This window comes from Nuphar pumila, unplaced genomic scaffold, assembly GCF_984573655.1.
Source record: "Nuphar pumila unplaced genomic scaffold, dmNupPumi1.hap1.1 HAP1_SCAFFOLD_257, whole genome shotgun sequence".
NCBI lineage: Eukaryota > Viridiplantae > Streptophyta > Magnoliopsida > Nymphaeales > Nymphaeaceae > Nuphar > Nuphar pumila.
In genome coordinates, this window is record NW_028323245.1 from 1 (window position 1) to 9214 (window position 9214).

The 9214-nt window shown below is 52.8% G+C and overlaps 1 pseudogene; it reads right to left on the bottom strand.

Moving 5' to 3' along the window:
* Window positions 1-28: 28 nt before the first annotated feature.
* On the bottom strand, window positions 29-7945 carry LOC149810604 (glutamate synthase 1 [NADH], chloroplastic-like; annotated as a pseudogene).
* Between the last annotated feature and the right edge of the window lie 1269 nt (window positions 7946-9214).

A 9214-nucleotide genomic window follows, 5' to 3' on the forward strand; every position in this document is an offset into this window, starting at 1 on the left:
GGAAAGTCCAGAGGCGGAGTTGACGAACCTTGGCGAGGGCGGTATGGGCCTCCAGCGAGATGGATCCATAGGACATGGCACCGGTGCAGAAGCGCTTGACAATCTCCTTCGCAGGCTCCACCTCCTCGAGGGGAATGGGCGTGCAGTTCTCGGTCTTGAAGCGCAGCATCCCGCGCAAATGCACACGGCGGGACAGAGCGGTGTTCATCTCCGAGAACTCTTTGTACAAGTTGTAGTTGTTGTCGCGCGACGACTCTTGCAGCTTGGCAATTGCAATCGGATCGTTCATGTGAACCTGCAGTGCCAAGCTCATCAAAAACCCAGATATAATCCTATAGGTTGACTCTAACATAACGTGCACAGCGATACAGGCCACGTGGCACCAAACATTGTCAAGCTTGCTTGATACTCAATCGTGCTTTGCTATACTAAGTGAAATAACAACCACAAATCCCAGGATCGTAGAGTGTGCTAACGACTGTCATCCAGCTAGGCATCCTTGCACCGGAAGCAGCCATTGTGGCGAAAGCAGATCCCTGCGAGAATGATATGCAAAGCCACAACCCAGTAGTTCTCGGGACTGCCAATCTCCATGTGAATGCGGTAGTGTTGTAAGAAGGTACATCATCATTGCACACAAAGGGCGATCGCACCTCGGAGCTCTTGTCCTGATTGACGCGGTGCTTATACTCTCCAGGGTCCGGAAGCGCCCGCGCGTCAGCAGACTCTGCATTGAACCTCCTGGCGGAGAATGCAGCGTTGTGCGCCTCAATGGAGGCGCGGCCCAGTCTGCAAAGGACAAGCCGCCGATGCGAGATGCAGTGCCCTTGAAGCAGGCGGCCATGACGTCCTTGTTGAGACCCAGCGCTTCGAAGATCTGAGCACCCTTGTACGACTGCAGCGTGGAAATGCCCATCTTCGCCATGACCTTGAGAATGCCAACGCCGATAGCCTTCACGTAGCGCGACTGCATGGCAACAAACACGCATCGTGAGGGACAAACGTTTTGATTTCAACAGCTCTAAGACTGGGTTCGCTGTGCACAAACCACCCTGTAGCGCCGCCAAACACAGTGGCAGCTTCATCAGGGCTGTTGGTCACTGTAAACAACATGAACAACAGTGAGGCAGAGCACACCACACCATAATAGCTACATGGCACTGCCCATAAGGCAACCCAGTAAATCGAATTCTCCGGCCAAACAGTAGTTGGCAGATGGGATGCAAAGGAAGCACTTTTGATGCAGGCAAGGGGTCCATGAAGCAAGGAATTTAACTGACTGCGGTAAAAATCAGCCTAATTAAATAGTCTTACATTAAATCTAAAAAGCAAACAACTATTATTCCACCAAAAAAAGTCAAAATGCTTGCAGGGCAAAAGCTGAATCGCCAGGGAACGTGCCTCGATATCCTGAGGGGTCAAGTCGGCCTTAATCTTGCCGGACTTCTGCATGGCATGAAGGGCTTCGAAGGCAACGTAAGGGCAGATCGCGTCCGCACATAGCCGACGAGTGAGCAGAAATGGTGCACCTCGCGAGGCTCACCGCTCTCGACGACGATCGCAGCCCTCGAGCGCATGCGCTTGTTGACAAGGTGGTTGTGCACAGCACTGACAGCGAGAAGGGGCTTGTTGGCACGTTGTCAGGGGAGACGGTCCTGTCAGATAGCACGAGGATCTGGTAACCCCAAGAGATAGGCCTGCTCTGCAGCCAGGCAGATGCGTCGGAGCGTCTTCTGAATTCCATCTTCGCCCATAGAGATGTCGAACGTGATGTCAATGACCTGCGCACAAGCTGCGACGGTCACGGCCCACCAGCAGTGAGCACGCCCCCAATTGCGACCCTAACCCCTGCCAACAACGGGGTTTGCGACATCAACGTGACGAGCTTTGCATATCGAGCTGTTGTGTCGCAGTATGGAGGCATCCATCACAGCCCATTCTCCCGGAGCGTGTATGGCGATATGATATGGTGTGCCTCTATACTCAAAACACTGCTGCAACCAAATGGCCACTGAAAAGTCAATGTACAGGATGAACCAAAGAGCTTGGACACAGAGATACTACTGACCCAGTGCACCTTTCCAGCAAGGCACCATGGCACCATGGCCAACAACAAACAGAAAACATCCTCGCTCCAATCTCTCTGCACCGGTCACCATGCAATGCCACCGAACCGAAAGAGAAGCATGCACACCATGGAATGCCAGCCGCGGTAGTCCAAGCGCTTTAGAGCAGCCATCTCGGACGGGATGAGAATGGGTTGCTCCATCTCAAGGCGAGCTGCATGCTCTGGAGTGATGGCAGACAGATCGCCCTCTGGACCGATGAACGTGCGCAGCGATGTGACGATGCTCTCCTGAAGGGGTCGATGGCCGGGTTGGTGACCTGCAATTGCACAGTGCAATCAGCCACCCTCGTCCATTGCGCGCTCCGTTCCAATGTCCGACCATGCATGATCTCCCTGGTGTGCATCATTCCATTATAATCATCACATAGATGATTGTCATCACTACATCACATAGATAATGGCAGGACATAGACAACAAGAACAACGACAGCACATTCGAAGTGATACAGCTCATTGACATCACTCATTATCACTCATGAATCACTCAATATCATTCACTTGCAAGATACTTGGTGTGCGTATGCTTGCTAGGCTTCTCCGAATCACACTACCGGCATTCTTCAACGGGATTCTGATAGACTTCTGCTTCGTTTTGCAGCACGTCGCTAAGTGCTCAAGCCTAAACTGAGAATCTTCCCTGGCAGGGAAAGCTGACACTGCTACCACGACTCCACACCTGAGCGAATAGCTGCTTGAAATAGTCCGGGAGCAGCTTGCGGGTCTGAGAGAGCACAGCGAGGGGGGCATCATTGCCCATAGAGCCAAGCGCTTCCGCCGAGGTAGATACCATTGGGATCATGATGAGCTCCAGGGCCTCACGAGTGTATCCGAAGACGCGCAGCCAGGGCATGACATCGGCAAGGGCATCCACCTCCTTGCTGGCGCCGTTCGTCGGCTTGCCGTTGGACTGTGCAAAAGCGTTCTCAGAGAGCATGTCCGGCAAGGGTCTGCAAGCGCATTGGGGACCGACTTGACCGCATCCGCCAGGCTGAAGGAGTTGGTCTTGAGCCACTCATCGTATGGACGCATATTGGTGTACCTGTGTCCAGGGAAGTGTAAGTTTCATGCACCCTAATGGTTACTCGATTCATCCATTTTCGATCGGTGAACGAAGTGATGGCTGGAGTGGGCTAGGGATGCTTTGGCACGGTTGTCAAGTCGCTGAACGCCCTGAAGAGGGCCGGATTATTCTCGTCCGGGATTCGGCATAAATGCAACTGCGGAGAGCTTGTTGTGACAATGTACAGCAAGCAAGATGAATGCCATCTCCAGTCAAATTTCAACCAAAAGAGGCAGGACGGCAGCGTGCGCACGATGCTGGGCGCGTGAGACTTGTGGCAACGCACTTGGCCTTGAGCTCAGTGTCCTCAATGATGCGGTGCTCGTTGAAGTCCACAAGGAAGATGTTCCCAGGCATGAGGCGGCCCTTGCGAATGACGTCGCTGGGGTCGACATCAACAACACCCACCTCGCTCGCCATGATCACGCGCTTGCTCTTGGTGAGGTAGAAGCGGCCAGGGCGGAGTCCATTGCGGTCAAGGGTGGCGCCGATGTACCGGCCATCGGTGAACGCTACGAGCGCGGGGCCGTCCCAAGGCTCCATGATGGCCGAGTGGTAGCGGTAGAAGTCCTTCCGGCTCTGGTCCATCAGCTTGTCGTTCTGCCAGGCCTCCGGGATGAGCATCATCATGACCTCCGGGATGTCACGGCCGGAGCGCACCAGCAGCTCCATGACGTTGTCAAACGCGCCTGAGTCAGACATCGACTCGTTGACGATCGGCAGCATCGTCTCTAGCTGCTTCTTGCTGCAATTGAGGGAGTCGCACTTCATGACGCCTTCGCGCGAGCGAATCCAGTTCTTGTTGCCCTTCACATACACTGCACGGTAAGAGAAACAGCGAACTGGGCCCGGAACGCCTTTGTCTGAAAAAGTGCAACAACCTGGCCGGAACCGCTTCCTTACTTACTCGATGGACAACGGGGGGCATGGTCTCCCTCTGGCAGAAGCTGGCCCACACCGTCAAGAAGCAATGTCGTGCATATGCGCTGTGCGCTATGGACGCCAGCCAACGCCGTCAAGAAGGAAACCTTATAAAGCATACAAAACATACCCACACTGCCTGGACACATTTCAATTCTTTGTCCATCCCCATCCACGGCAGCCATCCCAAGTAATAAAGCTTCGCATAGATTTGAGTATTGTCGACCATTGCAGAGCCGCATAGGTAGCACAGCTGTGAGCAGTGTCACTGGATGGTTGCACGTGGAAAGAGAGGCACACCTGCAGAGTGTTGATTTCACCATTGTGGCCCAACATGCGCATCGGCTGAGCACGGGTCCAGTTGGGGAACGTGTTTGTTGAGAAACGCGAGTGGACAAGCGCCATGTAGGTGGTAAAGTCCTCCTCCTGGAGATCCTTGTAGTATGTTGTCACCTGCAGCAGCACACTCAGGGGTGAAGGGCACCAGCAAGACCATGAGCACCAGGGTGATGGTGATGATGTATTTACAACACTACCACATCAACATGGACATTGGCAAGTCCAAGGACTTCTTGGGAACTGGGGTCACTCAGCAAAAACTAGGGACCAACAACGCACAAGTGGCATTTGTGGATGTCTGCTGAACAAACGAACAGGGCCTTTCTCGTGAAAGTCGATGCCTTGGGAGGGGCAACGGCAGAACTGAACTGGCATAGCTGCATATTTGAGCAGACTATTCCGATGGAGCACACCTGAGCGGGAGTTCAACTGCCCCTTGTAGACAATGGTCCTGGAAGAGAGCGATGCAAAGAAGACATCGTCGTCGAAGAGCCCCAGCTTCTCCCGAATCTGGTTCTCGATGATCTTGCGGAGAACAAGAGCTGCACATCATACGATATTCTATCAGGTAGCCACTCAATTGTGGAGATACTGACCAAGCTTGTGGAGATGGTTGTGGAGATACTGACCAGCGATCAGATCAGCTCGCAACCTGAAAGCAGCGTTTGAAAGATGCACATCTAGCGCCACATTACGGACGGATGTAGTTCCTGCTCAGAAGCAAGTGGAAGTGGGCATGGCAACCCTGACATTTCGACGCCATCCAAACAATCTTGCACATCCCTGGACCGCAAAACTGAATGATGCTGATGCCAAATGCTCCAGACCCCTCACCAAGATAAAACCACCGCAAGAGCAGCATTCGGGACGCACATTACCTTGTATCGGGGCAGATTACTAAGCAATGTGTCATTTCTACTTGCTGCAACATGGCGCAGCACATGCCGGAAGAAGGGCATTTGTAAACGAATCACAAGTCAAGGAGCTCACCTGCGTCTCAGTGTCCTCGGTGAGCCAGTTGGTTGTGCGAGACACGAACCACTGCTCGATGACTGGCTCGGTATCCAGTGCACTCTGCCCCAGATCAGAGTTGTCCACTGGCACGGTTCTCCACCCAAGGACATGGAATCCATTTCTGGTGGCCACCTGCACAGCCATCGCAGCGTGAGCGCGCAAGCTGCTGCCATCAGTGCCTCGACTGCAGGTCAGATTGGTCATTGGTACCTTCCGCCATGCAAAGTAATCGCAGACGCCGCAAGCTGCTGCAGCAAGCGTCCAAGGGACAAACATCATCCCCAAAGCAGCTGGTCATCAGTACACATCAATACGTGTAGTGATGACCGTTCAGTTGTAACGTCTTGCCGAAAGCACGGCCCCCGCTTTCCACACGGTGCTTCGCAGAGGCATTGAACACGTCCACTCATGGTCGTCTGATCGTGAGCTGGAACCCAGCTACATCAGCCTAGAGATGATTCGATTCACAGCGCTCCCACATCTGGATGTGCATCGAAACTTCTGGAAGTGGCTTTGACGCTGCTTCAGCATGGCAGGCATAAACGACGACGAGCATCCGTATCCAAGGCCAGGACGAACATGAGACGAGCAGGACAGGCCATGTTTCGACAAGCAAAGTGAGGCTCGAGTTCTGAGCTACGTGCACTTGTGTCGAGGTTTCTATGACGGGATAGAGAAGGGAGTATCTCTGGAACTTACCTGGTCCATGAGAGCCTTGGCTGCTTGGCGCTTCTCCACATCTGTTGGTAGGAAGACCATACCGATGCCATAGTAGTTGCGGGGGGCAGGTCGATGCCGAGCTTGGCTGTAGCGCGAATGAAGAACGTCTGGGGAATGGCGACCAAAATGCCTGCACCATCTCCTACATGCCCACACCGACACGTTCAGGTCAGTTGATTGTTGAGCACATTCATCACTTGTGCACACATCACATGTGCACACTTATCCACCACGGGTTGAAGCGGACGAGCGTTTACTGCGAAAAGCATTGCAACAGCTTCTTGCAATGTGTCAAGTGCCAGACCTTTAGGCACTGGATTTTGAATTTGCCAACAAACTACAACCTTTTGGTGGGTGCTGGATGTCATCGGCACATGCATTTGACCGCTCCACAGGGCTTCATAACCACAATCACATGCTAGTTGGGTGTGCTTTGGCATACGAGCAGCTGTGAGCAGAAACGTGTGCAACTCTATCCAGTAGTGATGCTTACACCTCACGTGGCCTTGGGGTTGTTGATGGCCACCGCAAGTCTGGCAGCCTGGCAGCTCTGTGCAATGTGAAAGGGAGCTGTTTAGCTTGCATCCGCAAACAAAATGAAAAACATTCCTGGTGATTATCACATTGTTTTATGCTCTTGTACAACTGGTATCGCAAGGAGACGTTGTCCTGCCCATGTGCGAGATACCGTCGAAACAATACTGTCCTTTGATCGTCTCTGTTTGAACAAGAGGCACCAAGGAAGCGCGTGTACGAGCATCGGATCGATCCTACTGGCTCTTTTCTGAGGAAGGCAGGCATGTGCGACGACTTTACTCGTTTCGTAACTTTGTGAACAACCCTATAATTTGGGTCGTCAGACGCCGACGGCTAACGTCATGCGAAAGAATACGCCAGCATTGGTGACAAAGGGACTGGATATGCTTGCGAAATTAAGGCTTTTGTCACGATGCACGCATCGAATCTGGTTGCATCAGTCGGTGCCTTGGAAATTCCAGCAGAACCGCAACGATGGCGCAGACAAAACACTGTCCTTATCCGGTGACGCAAACTTGCAGGCGAAGCTTCATACAACACATGAGCATTGCAATCTGGCAAGTGGTGCCAGATTTCGCCGTCGTTCAGCATGCATCGCTTGACACTCATGCCAATCAGATAAGCGTTCAGAACGCAAGAGCCAAGGCTTCCTTTCCACGCAACCACAAACTTCCAGGAGCTGTAACCTTGCACTAACCACTGCTGAATTTTGCAGCTCAGTATTTCTGGAAAGTATCCCAGCAAATCTCAGAGTGCCCAAGGCGTCGTGGAAAATCTGTACAGCAAGATATTCTTCGACCTAAGTATCGACTCCTGCTAGGTGATCCGCACGCATGATGCATCAGAACGCGAAGATTGGGTGTAAACACGTACCAGTGTTAGCTTCACAACCACATGCTCCTCGGTGGGTCATGCGCACAAGCATGCCCAAAGCGTCAGTGACACATGAGCGTGTAGGCTCCTTGGTGAGTTCCCCGACAAATCCGACACCACATGCATCCTTCTCGTCAGCTGGGTTGAACAGTCCTTGAGGCGGGTGGCACCTTGGCGTGCGCATAGCAAACGCCTGCTTGCTGCCCATGCTTCCACAGAGTGAAACTCTGTGACAAGGACCGGCGGGCCCCACTGACAGTCACCACATTGAATGCCTTTGTGGAAATTGCCTGAGGATGATTGATTACCACTTGCGAGGGACAGAGCGCGACAGGCCGCGCACTTGCACGCATGGCGGCGACTCGGAAGGGATAAGTGCGCTTTGTAATTTGATTGCCACAGCGCTGCTGACCCATACAGTTAATTTGTACAGCTTAGCATCCCAGCTGTATGAGAGCAAAACAATTTCATGCAACTCGCGGACTCGGACCTCCAAAACAGATATTGTCCAACTCAGGTTTCGGATCCGCATCACCTGACTAAGCAGCAGGGTCTATCTGCTGTGAGGATCCAAAGGCCCAACAAATCTTTTCTCAGAATCGAACCACAGTTGTTGAAGCCTGTAATAATGCCTTATCTGGTCAAGGTTTATCTATGCGATCGACGTCGCTCAATGAAACATTCAGCGCGGGGGCAAAACATATAACCCTAACCTTGATGTTGCCCGTATCCACCAAATAATGTCGCGGGTAGCTTACCAATGTGAAATGGTGCTTAAATGATGGCGAGACATCCTTGCTGAGCGTCATGGGTGCCCTCGTCCTCGCCTTTCACCTCAACAGCATAGGTTCACCACTCCCGCATGGCGTGATAACCGGTGTCCAGGTATCGTGATAGTTTTCTAGGTTCACCACTCGCCGCCAACAAGATCTCCGTGTGTGCTGCTCGCCTACCCGTGTCGATTACGCCCTGGGCGCCACTTTTGATACCTTATCTATCCTGTTCGAGTGAACGAAGTGCTCCTCGCTTGCCACGCCCGGGGACCACCTGTATCAAGTAGTCTGTTCTGAGCTGAGGCCAAGTTCTGCCTGTTTTTGCCTTCGTCCGCGTTCCTTTACATTCACCATTCACCAGCTGCGTGCTACTAAGCCTGATTATCCCACGAGATTTGTCACGCGCCTATGAGCCTGCTGACTTTGGCGCCACCTGCCGTGCGACACCCAATCTGTGTATCATCGTTGTCTCAAAATAAAGGCTGGATCTTTGGGCATTGCGACTTGATGCAACTACCCTGGCACTTGCTCTCGGAGCCTGCCTGTCTGTCTACCTAGCTTCAAACTTGCTTGAAACTGGCACCATGCCTTCCCTAACTACTCAACCATTGTCCTCAACCCGTTTGAAGCACACGAAAGCTACGAGTTCCATTCTCTCCACTGACTGCACCACCTCCCCATGTCCTTACGATCCTTGCGTCGTCAACATGCCATTGCCAGCCTGCCTGAGAGCGTCCACGCGTGCTCTGTTCTCTTCCCTAGCTCAGCTTCTGCCATCTGTCTCCACGATTACGCAGGGCACGTGTAGTTCATGGGCGGTAGTGCCATGGAAGCTGTCACTGCCAATGG